Below are 15,874 nucleotides of genomic sequence, written 5' to 3'. Positions count from 1 at the left end.
CGTTTTTTGCGGTGCTTGTGAAATCACCGCTAATAGTTTTAGCTGCACTTTTAAGCGCCGCTAAAACTCTGTTTTCCTGTAGTGTTTACAAGTGATTTTAGGGATGGCTTTGTTGTCGTCCTCTCTAGTTTGGTGAATACTTGATTTTTTTTGTCAATTTTTGCTCGCCGTTTTGGACCATTTGGGGTTGATTTTCTTATTGTATTAAGTGCTTATAAATACTCAAGATATGTCGAGCTTGAGTTGTGACAAAGCCAATTATCAACATGTCATTAGGAGTGTTCAATCGGTTAACCGACCCGACCTACCATTAACATAATTTATTGAACCTTTTAAACCTTTAACCATTAACCGAACTGAACTTTTTCGGTTAATTTAGTCGGTTAACTGAAATTTATTTGCTTTTTTTTGTTTTTTAGTTAAAACAAGTATAAAACATATAAAAAAATTAACCGAATTTAATATATGTAAAAGTATATAAAAATATAAAATTTCAGTTAATTCGGTTAATTAACCAATTTTGAATTGAATTAACTATTAATCGAACTTTCAAAAAATTATTAATCGACCCTTGACCGAATTAATTCGGTTAACTGATCGATTAACCGAACTAATTTAATTTTACCTGAAATTTGCATACCCCTACGTATCATAGCCAATTGTCAACATGTCATGATCTATTAATGTTGAGGCTAAAACTATTATTGTGTTGATAGAACTTGTCTTTCACTATCTACAATAAATGTTTGTTATATATTTTTCCTCAATTGCATGGTTGACTCATTCCATTAAAAAAAAACAAATCAACCCTTTGAGGACAGGAAAAGGAAATTTATGGATATTTTACCAAATTGACCCAAAAAAATTAATATTTATAAAAATGACTCAGATTCAAAAACAATCACCAAAATGACCTGAAATGAACAATAAAATAGGGTTTTGGGCACCCATTGGCCGATACCACCTAGTGTTTTGGCCCCATGATTGCCTAATGATTGTGTCAGGCTTTAAAAAAATGATTTTTTTTACTTTAGGAACCCAATGGCCGGCACTAGGGTATTTTTTTAAAATCGTATCATACTGATATACAAAAATACAAGTATTTAAAAAAAAATTGGTTTTGGCCTTCTAATGGCAGGCACCATGGACTTTTTTCGTGTCCCACCGCAAATTTTTTTTTTTACTTTTCTACACTGATAGCCGACACCAGACTAGTAAATTTTTTTTTTGGTTCTGGCCTTTTAATGACCCACACCACAGACTTTTTTCGTGTCCTAATGCAATTTTTTTTGTATTTTTCTACACTGATAGCTGGCACCAGACCAACAAAAAAAAAGTTTTGGTTCTGGCCTTCTAATGGCCAGCACCAGAGACTTTTTTCGTGTACCAATGTAATTTTTTTCTTACTTTTCTACACTGATGGTTGGCACCATTAAATTTAAAAAAAAATTGGGTGTTGGGCATATATTGGTTGACACCAGAAATGAAAAAAAAAAAAATTTGGAGTGTTGGGCACTTATTGACTGACACCAGAGTAAAAAAAAAAATCGTTGCTGGCCATGTAATGACCGACACTAGAGAGAAAGAAATCTTGGGTGTTGGGTATGTTTTGGCCGGCACCAAACCTTATTTATATAGTGGGTGGTTTAGGTTCTGATAGTGTAAATGGATAAGAAAATATTTTTTTTAGAGAGGCATCAAAATGAGAGTGTTTGCATAATATATCATCAAATGAGTTTTTTTTTTTGTAGTGGATTGTATATGGGAGTTTTTTGTAATGGATTGTAGATGAGAGTTTTTTGTAGTGTACAATCGAATTTTGGGGTTAAATTATATACTGTCATATTTTAACGAAGTTGAATTATATACTGTCATGTCCACCCTAAAGGTTATGCTATTAAGTGTTGGGTGACTTTCTGTACCATAGATGGCTAATCGAGATGTCCAATGCAAATGGACATTATCTGTGGTGCAATAGCATTTATTATGCAACTAGGCTGTGGTTGGAATCGATTGGTAGAGTCTCTATGCAAAGGTATATCAGGGGACAATGAAAGAAGAAAGGATCTGGAGCTTTTAGGAAGTTATATTTTCCCTTGGTTTATACAGCTGGTTTTCTGTTTCTTTTTAATTTTGCTGACTGTTTCAACTATCCAATTATCTGTATTGATGCAACGTAGACTGATTCAAGCGAAGACGATTAATTGTGAAGAAACTACTATTGAAAATAATTGTATTATTTCTTTAGAATGTTTGTATTTTTTATATCTGTAAATTTAACGTAGTTATTTAGGATTTAAGGATTCATTTTTATATTTTCGTGTATTAATTTCTTAGAATGTTTGTATTTTTTGTATCTGTAAATTTAATTTAGTCCATATTTTATGTAGTTTGAATTTAAAATTTTGTGTATTAATTTTACCCATATGTTTGTAGTTTTTGGGTGTTTAAATTTAATTTAGTGCGTATTATTTTTGTTTTAATTTTATTTTTGTATTAATATTTTAGAATGTTTGTATTTTATTGTGTTTGTAAATTTAATTTGTCAATTTCTATTACTTATTGAATTATATTTTTTAATTAAATATTTGAAGTCATTTATTAAAACAAATAATTATTTTAAAGAAATTAAACTAATATTAAAAAAATAATTACAAAATAAAGTAAATATTCTGAGATAAAAATTAAAATTATCGTGATCTCGGTGACGTCCCTGGCGCTAGCATGTAATGGTCCAGATGCCTTCGTCGGTGGTGTTGTTCACCTTGCTGAAGCGTTTGATAATTGCTCGGTCTGGCCTCCGGTGTCCCGTCCGGTGTACTTAGAAAAGTAGAATAATCATATACGCTATAATCCGAAGTTAACAGGTATAGCGTGACCGTAGAACCGATGGAAAAATATCCTTAGTGGTAGGTGTACGTGCTTCGGGATCGAGCTCCAGGTAGTATGAGGACGATCCGAACCGTGTCAAATATTGAGGCTCAAGGTCGTCACCAAAAATATCCTCGAACGATGGAGGAATTTGTTGCTCGGGCTTGGGCTTCGGGTGGTGTGATGATAAGCTGGATGCTTCATATTTAGGCTCAAGATCGAGGTTCGAGGCAGTATCAGACTCGATGTTCCCAAATGAAAGAACTCGGTTACAACGTGGTTGTGCGTTCCTTTTTTTCGATCGAGAAGATTCCGGTTGCGCGTCTCTTTGGATCAGCATGTAACGACCTTAGAATATAAAGGGTTTCCCGTGTGCCATATACCATACTATGTACTCGGGCGTAGGAGAGAACCCTCCTTCTAATACATACAAGGGAGGGCGCCTCGAATGTTAATCATTCTACAGAAATATATACGGTTCATGTTTTTGTGCCCAATTTAAAGCGTCTTGACCCAAACCCTTTTTGTCTATTCCGTAGACTTCTTTAATGTCAACAGGAGGGATCGGGATAAGTTGTGCGCAACCAAACTGCCTCAAAACCCTACCTCTATCATACCACTCCACCATATAGAAATGAATCAACGGCACATTTGACACGAACAGCTGTTGCTGCTTGATAACCCATGATGATATGAGCGCCGCAATATCTTCCTCAACATCTGACATCCATATAAACTGCATAATATACACAACACGTTATTATTTAATTTTTTCTTGTGCAATTATTGTATTTAAAAAAGAAACATTCGGAATCATATTTTACGCCATCCTTGGAATGAGTCTCTATCATCATACGGTACATGGGTATGGTGAACGATCGGCCGATTCTCAGTATAGTCGCCTATCTAAAAAACCGAATAAATTATCAGATTATTTTTTCCATTCAAAAAATGAGTATACTATACTATACAATTAAAAAATAGATTGCAAAATTGAATTATATATTTACCTATTAACGAGTGGCCAGACATACGGTTGGTGGCTCACTAATGCTAGAAATGACATTTGGTATAATGCCCAAGATTGCAATGGAAGGCAGCAACCGCCCATTGTTTTCGTGGACGTCTTTGCAGCTCGACAAAGCCCGCGGTATAAGCATTCCAACACTGTAGAGCCCCAACTAAATCTTCCAGCAAGCTCGAGATCTTCTAATAAAGGGAGATACATTATTGAGACTTTATTTTGATTGACGTTCGGCAATAGTATCCAACCTATAAGTTGAAGAATGAACACTCTTGCAGCGTAGATAATTTTTATCTGTGTTGGACTGCTTGGAAGATGCTGAAAGTTTTCTTTTAACCAAGTAAATTTAATATTGGTTAATCGTCCTTCCTCGTAGTTGGGGGGCACCCTTCAAAGTAATCGCTGGCAAGTGCCCCACGGATCGGGCACTCTTCCAAGCCTGGTCACTGCTTCGTCGTTTATAGATAGCCCTAGTTGGACTATTATGTCTTGCAATGTAATAGTTACCTCACCACACGGGAGATGGAACGTATGTGTCTTCGGGCGCTATCTTTCAACTAAGGCTGATATTAAATCGGCCCGTAGCTCAGATATCTAAATGTACGCGGCTACCCCAAAACCTGCGACATTCAAATACGGTAAAACTCTTCAATCGGGAAAATAACTGAGATTATACAACTGGGGTTTCACAATTCGGTACAGATCCTATGTTTATAGTAAATATATAATGTTATATTTCTCATTTAAAAAAGAATATTTAAAATTAAATAAGACATTTTATTTCTTGTTTATCTTATGCACATTGGCTGCAATGTGGTTGTTATTAGGATTATGATCCATGGAGTGATCGGCGGTTGTCAATAGTGGTTGACGGTGAACAGCGGTTGTCTGATCTGTTTGGAGGTGTTCGGTGTTCATCGATGGTCGTCGGAGTAGCCTGTTTATAGTGGGAGACTATTTGGCTGAAGTAAGGGCAAAATTGAAAAAAATTTTAAAAAAAATGACGAATGTAAGGTCGACCATTGGAAAGCCAAATTGGCCTTGTGCCATTGATACAGGCCTTAACGTAGGAAGGGTCATTTCACCTTTTTTTTTTTTCATTTTGTTCCAATTTCATTTGCATTTCATTTACATTTCTATTTCATTTAAATTATCTATCTTTACATTTAAATTTATTTTTTTCTCATTTCAAAATTTTTATTTTCATTTTAGTATTTCTTTTCATTTAAATTTATAATTTTTTTTAAATTTCATTCTATTTCATAATCATCATTTCATTTTATATTCATTTAACATTTCATTTAATTTCATATTCATTACAAATTACATTTCATTTCATATTCATATTTCATTTAACATTTCATTTCATATTCATATTTCATTTAACATTTCATTTCATTAATTTTTTTCATTTAAATTTATTACTTTTCCTAATATAATTTTTTTGTTCATATTACTTTTCTTTTCAAGTCATTTCATATTTTTTCATATTAATTAGAAGTAGTCTCAATATTAAGGTCATTTAAAATTTTTCATATTTTATTTTTGTTAATTTGAATTTTAAATTTGAAAAAAATATCTCATTTCACTTTTTATTGTTAATTTTTAAGCTCGACACCCCATTTATCAAGCCTGATAAATGTCATTTCAAAATTTTTTACCTCATCTGCATGCGGCCATTGCGGAGCCATTTCTCGAGCCTAGGCCTAAGCCTCCCACGCAGCTAGGCCGCCACAATAGTCACGTCACTTTTTTTTTTTTTCATTTCATTCAAATTTCATTTCATTTCATTTCCATTTCATTTAAACTATATTTTTTCAATTTAATTTTTTTCTCATTTCATTTATATTATTTTTATTTAAATGAAAATTTTCCTCATTTCATTTAAATTATCTATTTTTCCATACAAATTTAATTTTTTCTCATTTCATTTAAATTATCTATCTTTCCATGCAAATTTATTTTTTCTCATTTAATTTAAATTAAATTTTTCCCCATTTCATTTAAATTTATCTTTCTTTCAATTTTAATTTTAATTTTTCCCATTTCTTTGAAATTAAATTTTTTCCTTATTACGTTTAAATTTATCTTTCTTTCAATTTTAATTTTAGTTTTTTCCCATTTCTTTGAAATTAAATTTTTCCTTATTTCATTTAAATTTATCTTTCTTTCCTTGTAAATTTAAATTTTCCTCAATTCATTTATATTATTTTTGTTCATTTCAATTTATTTTTTCTCATTTTATTTAAATTATCTACCTTTGCATGTAATTTTTATTTTTTCTCATACCATTTATCTAATTTTTCATATATTTACAATGTTTTTACAAGAACATGTGCTCAATAATTTATCATTCGTCATCTTGGAGTCCGACATTACGAGACGATTGACTGGAAACATAGACACGATGTGGGCATGTTGATCAATTGTGTCCGGATGTTTGACACACAGTGTACAGTTTGGGTTCACCTGTCTCCTTGACATGCATGTCATTTCAAATTCTCGTCGATTGTAGTCGACCTTTAGGATGTCTACTGAGACTACGGTCAGGCACCATCTTGAAAACAGGCGGTGGAACTTTCCAGTTTTAGACATCGGGCATTATAGGAAGTTTGTTCCCCCATATACGCAATGTGCGTTGCAACATGTAGATCTCGTCTATGAATTGTTCAACATTTAAGTTTGCTCTCGCACACGCTACATGAACATGCTCACATGGATATCGAAGAGTCTGAAATATCCCGCACTCGCATCGCTTGTTTCGCAGATCAATTGCGAACAACCTAGGTGAAAGACCCAAACGACGACCGATGTACTCTTGAACTCGGAAAGTCTCCAAGTCGCGCGAAACAATTCTGCGTTCATTGTTTGTGCCCTTCAACTATTTACCGCCATGGCCTTTCGGACGACCTTAATATACACGTGTTGGGCCTCGATCTGCTTAGCTTGTCTCAACCCCATTGTAACACCCCTCACTCGTATCCAATGTCGGGATAGGGTTTGAGGTGTTACCGGACTTAAACATTCACAATATGTAAAATCGGGCCACAAAATTTTCACCAAAAATTAAAACATCTCAAACATATGCATATCGTCCCTTATATAGGTCTTCGAAACCTGTAACATACATTGGGGTGGTTCGGGACTAAACCAAGAACTTTGAAAATCTTTGGCCAACTTAACTAATTTTCTTGCTTTGGAGAGTCACACACCCGTGTGGATTGGGCCGTGTGGTCAATTTCAAGGCTATTTTCCAAGCCAATTGTCACCCTTAATTACCTACATACACTTTTACATTTTCATAGCAATTAACATGGCATATTTGAGTAATTATATATTCACAATCAAGACACAAGCATGACATTCTTACAACAACTCATAACATATTACCAACCATGCATGACAAACAAGCATATACACATCACCAATATTAGACGTAACATGAATAGCTAGATTTATAAGTCAGAATCATTAGCTCACTAAAGACCAATATATTTGGCCAAATTATAATAACACATGTTATAAAACTAGGTCCCTATACATGCCACTCACTTGATAATTCTGGTATATGTGTTTATACTGTCAAGGTGTTGGCTTGATAGTGTGATGCTGCCTCCGACAATCTCCAACCCCGAGTTAACCTGATAATACTAAAAGAAATGGAAAGGAGGAGGTAAGCTTTACGCTTAGTAAGCTCGCATGAAAATAATAAGCAATTTACTAACATGCTTTCCATAGTAAAACTATCCAAATTGTACATTTACACATGTTCTGGTTAAGCTGTTTTCTTGAGTCACAGTCACTAAATCATTTATACCTGGAGCTACGGAACTCCAAATTAAGATCCGTAAATTTTCCTAGAAACTAGACTCATATATCTTTCCACCATAAAATTTTTAGAATTTTTGGTCCAGCCAATAAGTACAGTTTATTATTCAAATGAGATTCTTGTTTCTTTCTTCTGAAAATAAATTCAATAAGGAATCCAACCATATAAATTATGTTCCTAAACTATTTTTGTACAATTTTTAATGATTTTTACAATTTACAACAGGGGATCACGAAATCAGTCTGAACCAGTCTTACAAAAATATAAATATCTCAAAATACAGAATTCCTTTGTTTGCTCTATTTCTTTTATATGAAAATAGATTCAATAAGCTTTAATTTCATATCTCATTTCACTTCTAGTTCAACTTCTACTATTTTTGGTGATTTTTCAAAGCCACTCCCCTGCTGCTGTTTTAGATTGTTTATTCCAGATTTCATTCCTTCACTAAAATTTCTTATTATAAACTTTCAAGATAATACTTATCTATATTCATCTTATCAAAAATTCAATCACATATCCAACTCATAATTCAAAACTTATATATTAATATTCCGGTATTATCCCACATTTTTTTTTCACGTTAAATTTCATTTAGCAAACTTGTTTCTCCCGGTGAACACTTCGGAAAGTAACAATATCCAGTGGTTTTAGCACATAGCTCCACACTATTGGGCTAACATGTAATTGTGGCATACGCACTTAGCGCCACTTTTCAAATTAACATGTATAACTGTGGCATATCCACTTAGCACCATGTTACATGTTTAACTGTGGTATATCCACTTAGCACCATGTTAATAAATCAATATATGTAACCGTGGCATATCCACTTAGCACCACGTTACATGTTTAATCGTGGTATATCCACTTAGCACCATGTTAATGAATCAATATATGTAACTGTGGCATATCCACTTAGCACCACGTTACATGCATCAATATGTGTAATCGTGGTATATCCACTTAGCACCGCGTTATACGTATAACCGTGGTATATCTACTTAGAACCACGTTTTTCCATTCTGAAGGTTTAACTGAGATTTCCTCATTTAATTTCAATTCATTAACCACAAATCACTTTTTGTGTCTATTAATTGAACAATACTAAAACTTATTTCATTTGCACTCTCTTCACAAGTCCATTTCATTTCACATGTCAAACATGTACTCATGAGTTTCGAGTACATACCTATGTTATCTCTTAGCACAACCACTCATGCAAATAGGACAATCATATGCAAGATCTCATATTCTTGGTAATCACCCATTTCTTTTAAATATCATATTCCATCAAATTTCTATTAACATCAAATTCAATACATTTATAACAAATTATACTTCATGTATATCAATAATAACATGAATAATAGGCTTATTAAATCACGCGAACTTACCTCGGATCCAAAAATGGCAATTTACCATTCTAGTCCATAACATTGTATTTTCCCTATTTAAGCCCAAATCTTGATTTCTTAATCTATAATATCACATTTAGCCTACTAGTTAGTCACACTATTCATATAGACCTCATATTTTTACAAATTTGTATTTTGACCCCTAAACTTTTACATATTTGTACTTTTTCCCCAAGGTTCGGAAATTAAACTTCTTCCTATTTTCTTATGTTTTATGACATGCTGATCATTTTTCCCTTCTATAGCAACATCAAATTCTCACTCTAACATGTACTTATGAACATTAGGTATTTTTATCGATTATGTCGTTTTACTCGTTTTCACGTAAAATCGCTTAGCAAAAGTTGTTTAACACAATTTCAAGCTTTATATTCTACCATTAAACATCAAAATACATGCATATCATTCATGGGTAAATTTTTAAACATAAATCCTAACTCAAAATAATGGTAGAAATGAGCAGATCATGTTACCAGGATTTCAAAAATATATAGAACATTAAAAACGGAGCTCGGAATCACTTACTATTAAGCTTGGAAGCTCAACCAAACCCTAACCATGGCTGCTCTTGGTACATTCTGCTGTAGCAAGAAGAAAGGGACACATTTGGGGTTTAAAATTTATCTTTTAATTCATTTTACCCCTAAATGACCAAAATGCCCTTTTTACTATTCTTTCAAATTTACCCAACGAAGGCCATTTTTTTCCAACAAGTTTTACAATGGTTTAATTATCATTTAAGGACCTTCCATTTAAAATTTCATGACAATTAGACACCTCTAACATGTAAAACTCAACTTTTGCACTTTTTTATAATTTAATCTTTTTTACTAAATTGAGTGCCCAACTGTCGAAATTTTTGAACGAAATTTTCACGAAATCATTCCGTGAAATCGTAAACCATAAAAATATAATAAAAATGAAATTTTCCTCATTAGATTTGTGGTCCCGAAACCACTATTCCGACTAAGCCTAAAATCGGGATGTTACACCCATCTTAGGCATCAATATGGCCAACTTATAGAATGTTACCGAGAAAATAGCAGAAATCGAGAGATGACATATGCACCTCATTACAGAGTTGATCGCCTCTACCAGGTTGGTCGTTATCTATCCATAACAAAACCCCTCATCGTAACTTTGAGTCTATTGCCAATTCTCCATGCTACCCAACCATGTCCGGAGATCTGTTGGTAAAGATGACATCTGAGATTCAAGCCTCGCGAACCTCTGCCTGAATCTTCACGGTTCTAACTCATGAGCTGCATATTTAATTTGAAATCATCATTTTAAATGTAACACCCCGATTTTTGGGGCCTAGAAGAGTTGGGCTTTGAGTCTGGGATTCGGATAGAAGGAAACCTGAATAATTAGGAAGTTTTAAATATTACCGTTTAAGAAAAAAAAATTTGAATTACTACTAGAGAATTTTTACTATATTTATTATTACGGATATTTTAAATTTTTATGAAATTTTAATTAGTATTATGAGATAAAATTATTATTAGAAAAATATTCTTGTATGTGTGTTTGAAAATTTTTATGAAAATTATTATTTCTTTGTATTATTGGTATTTGAAATTTTTATATGCTTATGAAATTATTATTATTATTATTATTTAGTATGTTTAGTCTAGTAATTAAATAAATTACGATGGATTTATTGTGTGGGAAAAGGCTTGGGTTCGATTTAAGACTCTAGAAAAATTTTAATTTTGTGCTACCTTAGGAAATCTGGGCAGTAGGCCTTATTAATAATTTGGGCTGTGTTTTAGCATAAAAGAGCACTTGGCCCAGTGGCTAAGCACGCTAGGAAGGCATGGGAGGTACCTGGGTTTAAGGCACGGCGTGCGCAAATGGTTGTTTTTTTTTTACAACCAAGAATTTCCGCAAGGAGACCTTAAAAATATTTCGAGAGGAAAGGTGACACAAAAGAGGCACGTGGTCAAGTGGCAAGGAGGCGTTAAGAGTGTGCATGTGGTTAGGGGTTCGAGTCTGGTAAGTAGCATATTTTGTTTTTAAACAAATCGGGAACTGCAGCAGATAAATCTTAAGATTAATTGTGAGCAAATTATATCATGAGAAGAGCTTCAGTGTAGTGGCAGTAGCGTGCTAGGCCTGTCGAGAGGCTATGGGTTTGATTCCAAAGGAAGGCAAATTATGTTTTATTTTTAAACAGGCCAGAACTGAAGCAGGTAAGGTTTATAAATAATTATGAGAAGATTGTAACATGAAAGGAACTTCGGTGCAGTGGCAAGAAGCGTAGGTGTGGGGTTAGAAGGTCTCGAGTTCGAGATGTATAGCAGGCGAAATTTTATTTTTATTTCGCAAGTAACTAAGGCTTCAGCAGGTAAAGGTTAATATTAATTGTGACCCTATATTAGTAAAGAAAGAAGCATGCAGTGGCCAGCAGCTCAGGTGAAGGCGCATGGGCGATGGGCGGACGAGGTCTGGAGTTGAGCCTCATCTCGTGCAGGAAAGGCTGGGTTTTTGCTGTACGCATGGGGAAGGAGTTGGGGTTTGACTAGGACTCTTGGCAGTATGCTGAAGAGGTACCAGCAGGTGGATAAGGCTGCTAATCGATTAGGAGTTTGAATGAAATTCAAACTTCGAATTTGGCCAAAAATCAAGTAGCAAATTAGGGAATTGGAATTTAAAAAGAATTACTATGCCGAAATACATTCATTCAGCCATAACTAGTAAGTGCCGTATATCATTGGCCTTTAGGATTCATTTTTCTTTTTAGGTTAGTTGGGGTATTTTAATTTGGCTAATTCTTCTTCCCTTTCAATCGGTTCTTGTTTTGTTAAGTTGCAAATTTATATTTTTCTTTTTTTTTTTTGTTTTTCTTTTCTCCCCTATAGCCGAATCTTTTTACCATTCTACTCATCTCCACTTTCTTATCATTTATTCCTAAGCCTTATACACAAAAGCCGAAATCCCGAAAGACTATATTTCTTCTGTGCCGATTTCTCCTAGCCAAAACCCTCTGATTCTCCTCCATCTTTTTGACCAATTCTCTAATCCTCTGAACCCCAAGTTTCTGTCGACAAGACCACAGCAAAACTCCCATATTCCATCTTTCTTTCCACAGTTACAAAAAGCCGAAAACACATAGCCATAGGGGCATAGCCGAATTCTTAAGATCACTAAAGGCTCAATTTTTGTTAACATTTGCGGGGTTAGATCTGCATCAGAATCGAGTAGGAATTAACTGGAATCATTAACCGAAGGAACCGGTGGTAAGTTTTTGAACCTATTCTTTATTTCAGGTTTTAGAAAAGCCGAAACCCCTAAAGGTTTAAGGAGGCTATCGATTTGGGCTCTGTGGCTCTAAGGGTTGTGACAACTGTTTTATTGTGATAATAGTGTGATCTAGAGACTGCTGATCGAAGGCTTGGACAAGTGGAACTACTGGATCTAAACCTAGTCGCTAATTTCGGCAAAGGTAGGATTGCTAGTGCCTAAGGTGTTAATGGCCGAATTTTTAGTAAGGGTTTGATGTGTTAAGTTGTTATAGATTCATAGTTTAACGTGTTAGTAACTGATTGTAGGCAACTCGTGTGTGGAACTCGTCAACGTTTCGTCAAAAAATAGGTGTGTAAATGACACCCACTCATAGACTAGATCGGCAAAAGCCGAAAAATCGAAATGCCAGAAAGCCAGCATTTTGTGAACTTGCAAGCGTGCGAGCGCTCGTGAGATGGTTGTTTGTTAGTTTTGGTAATCTAAAGCGGTATGATTGCAGAGTGCACAATTTCGTGCACTTTGGTATATTTGGGCTTAATGGGCCGAAAACGGGTTAATGGGCCAACGGGCCCAATTTAGTAAAGACGCTCGGTAAGTGTTTCTGTTGATGCGTTAACGGTTGTAGGTGTATGTAAACCCTAAAATAGTGAATTTTACTAAAATATCCCTAAGTATGAAAATTACCATTTTACCCCTAGGTGCAAAATGACTGTTATACCCCTAGGGTTAATTTTGACTAAAATGCATGATATTCTGATTATCTTTGTTATATGTCATGACATGTACATCTGTTGCATGGGATCTGGGTTATGTTATGGAGGAAGAACCCATTCTGGTAGCTGTGCCACATACTCTAATATAAGCAGCTTTGCTGCGGATTATAGTTAGTGCCGCAACCGGTGCTAACACTGTAAGTGTAGGGATGGCGTGGGTGAATTATTCCCTACAGGAAGTGTAGGGATGGATGGAGGCAAGTGCAGGGTTGGATGGGGTTATCATGCATTAATCACATGAGACTGTATTGAAATGGGTCCAACTGTGTTAATATGGGCAAGGCCCAATATATCTCGACTTGTAATAGGGCTACGGCCCAGATTGATACTGATATGGGCTAGGCCCAATATACTCTGATACTGTAAGGGGCTATGGCCCAGATTAATATTGATATGGGCTAAGGCCCGATTAACATCGATTTACGAATAGGGCTTAGGCCCGATAAATCTTGAACCGATTTGGGCTCGGTTGGGATACTTTACACATTGAGTTTTCCAAACTCACCCTTTCTCTTCCATCCTTGCAGGTGAGCCCTAGTTGGTGGACTTGGAGCTGGGCGGGATTCAGAGTGGCCACGAAGATTAAGTTTCTGTTTTCTTTAAAATAAGTTTCGCATTTATTATTTTTATTATTTTTATTCTGGTTTAAGTTGTAATAAGGCCGCTCTTTTTATTATTTTTAATATTTTGGGTTATTAAATTGGTTAGCTCTAGAGCGCGTTTTATAAAAGTTACTTATTTTCAAAATATCACGATTATCGAGCAAAGTTTCCGCAACGTAAATGTTTTCAAAGGAAATAAATATTTTAAATGGACTTAAACTTAATTTGTTGTTCGTGGACAAGTAATACGCTTTAAGTGTGGCAATGGATGTGTGCATGTCTAGGATTGGATCCATGAAGAGCTTGGTACTTAAGCAGTCCAATAGACTCTCCTCCTCTTTTCTGGCTTCCTACCTGGTGCACAGCTTCCATTCACTTTAATCTATAACGAAAATATTCTTTTCAAAGATTTTTAATTAAAACATAAGTTTTACAATAACGCTCCAATGAGTTTTACATCAAGAAGGGTTTTTAATGAAAACATGGTTTTCGAAAAACACTTCAATGTGACACGCCGAATTCGGCAGTAACGTCTGGGCCAGGTTTGGGGTGTTACATTAAAAACAACAAAAACTTTGAAAAATAATTTTTGAAATAAATACAAATAATTTTTTTTACCCATGTTCACGAGTTCTTTTTTCCAATCTTTATTCTTATAATCTTTGTGGAAGTTTGCAGTGATGTGTCAAATACAATAAACAGACCTCCACGGAACCCCCGATCGTCTTATCGTAGCAAGTAATCCTTTCGATCTATCTAATATAAGGCAAATGTTATCTTATCTGACAACGTGCCTCCATAGATTTCTGAGGAAAAATTCTCAAGACTCGAAGCACTCACGCTTCACGATGGCGAAAGCGATCGGAAGTACATTTTGGTTGCCGTCTTGTGCAACAGCAAGTAGGAGTATTTGCATGTATTTGTCGTACAACCATGTCCTGTCTACCTGCACCATCGGCTTGCAGTGAGGGAAGGCCCTAACACACGGCTCGAACATCCAAAACAATCGGTGAAAAACTCATTTCCTCGATTGAGTCTCCTCATCCGGGCCTTTATACGGCAGTGTTTACAAATCAGTCAATGTTCCGGGCACATACTCCTGCAGCCCGGCTATCCACCTTTGAAGCTCGTTGTATAACGCATCCCAGTCACCATACAACTCTCGCACCGTCATTTACTTTGCCCGCTATGCCTTTCGGTACGTCACTTTATACTTGAATCGAGCTTGCATGTCCGCAATAAGGACCGACACATGAATGGTGGGCAACTCTTTCACCAAAGGGATGATGCAGTTGCATATAGTTTTTGCATCTAACTTTCCATGGTCTTGCGACATACAAGCGGACGTGCATGTGTGTAGACCTTCTAGTTTCCTTATCATCCACATCTATGTCCATTGCATTAACGCGGCTCGAACATGCCATTTACAACCACTTGACGCTTTCCAACATTTTCCTACGTACAAATACTGTGTCGACTTCGTTACTTTATAATCCACACCTAACTTCAAGCTAGGTTGTTTTATAGCATTTAAATAGTTTTTTTTTGTTATCGAATTGTTGTCTTGCAAACAACTCTTCATCGCCGAATTCATCATCAAGTAAGTGAGCTAGCACAATATTTGTATATTCCGAAAACTCGCGTGCAAGAGCTGCATCAAGATTCACATCGGTCATGAAAGACCCTAGATTATTTCTTATAACTATACTAGGGCCCGTGTTCCTGGCCGAGTGGGGGTTTGCATTTTCACCCTCCACCGACCCTTCTTCGTCTATATCTTCAGGGATGTCATCCAAATCGGGGTCACTGAAATCATCGTTGGGATCACAGTGGGACTGATCATCATTATCAAACCCTTCATAACCATCGTCTATGGTGACTAACACCTCTGGATGGATCTCTAGATGAAGACACGAGTTTGGGATGTTATACAAACATCTACCGGTGTTTAGATTTTTGGGAGTTGGCATTGACCGTCCAAAACCCAACTGATCTTCCCAGGAGATGTTAAGATCAAAATCAATTTCAGAGCATTGGCTTGTTGGAATTACAACTTGAATGGGATCCGGTTCAGCTATCTTCACGAACAACTCAACCAGACTGGGATT

General features: G+C 35.3%; 1 long non-coding RNA gene across 1 annotated transcript; it reads right to left on the bottom strand.

The window, feature by feature from the left end:
• Positions 1-7,216: 7,216 nt before the first annotated feature.
• On the bottom strand, positions 7,217-9,744 carry LOC128293039 (uncharacterized). The gene is made up of 2 exons (XR_008283061.1): positions 9,668-9,744; positions 7,217-7,545 (listed from the first exon to the last, which is right to left on the bottom strand). It is a non-coding gene; the product is annotated as an uncharacterized LOC128293039 (long non-coding RNA).
• Between the last annotated feature and the right edge of the window lie 6,130 nt (positions 9,745-15,874).

Source organism: Gossypium arboreum, chromosome 5 (genome assembly GCF_025698485.1).
Source record: "Gossypium arboreum isolate Shixiya-1 chromosome 5, ASM2569848v2, whole genome shotgun sequence".
NCBI classification, from domain to species: Eukaryota; Viridiplantae; Streptophyta; class Magnoliopsida; order Malvales; family Malvaceae; genus Gossypium; species Gossypium arboreum.
Note: the sequence above shows the minus strand (reverse complement) of the source record. Positions and strands in the feature narration are given on the sequence as shown.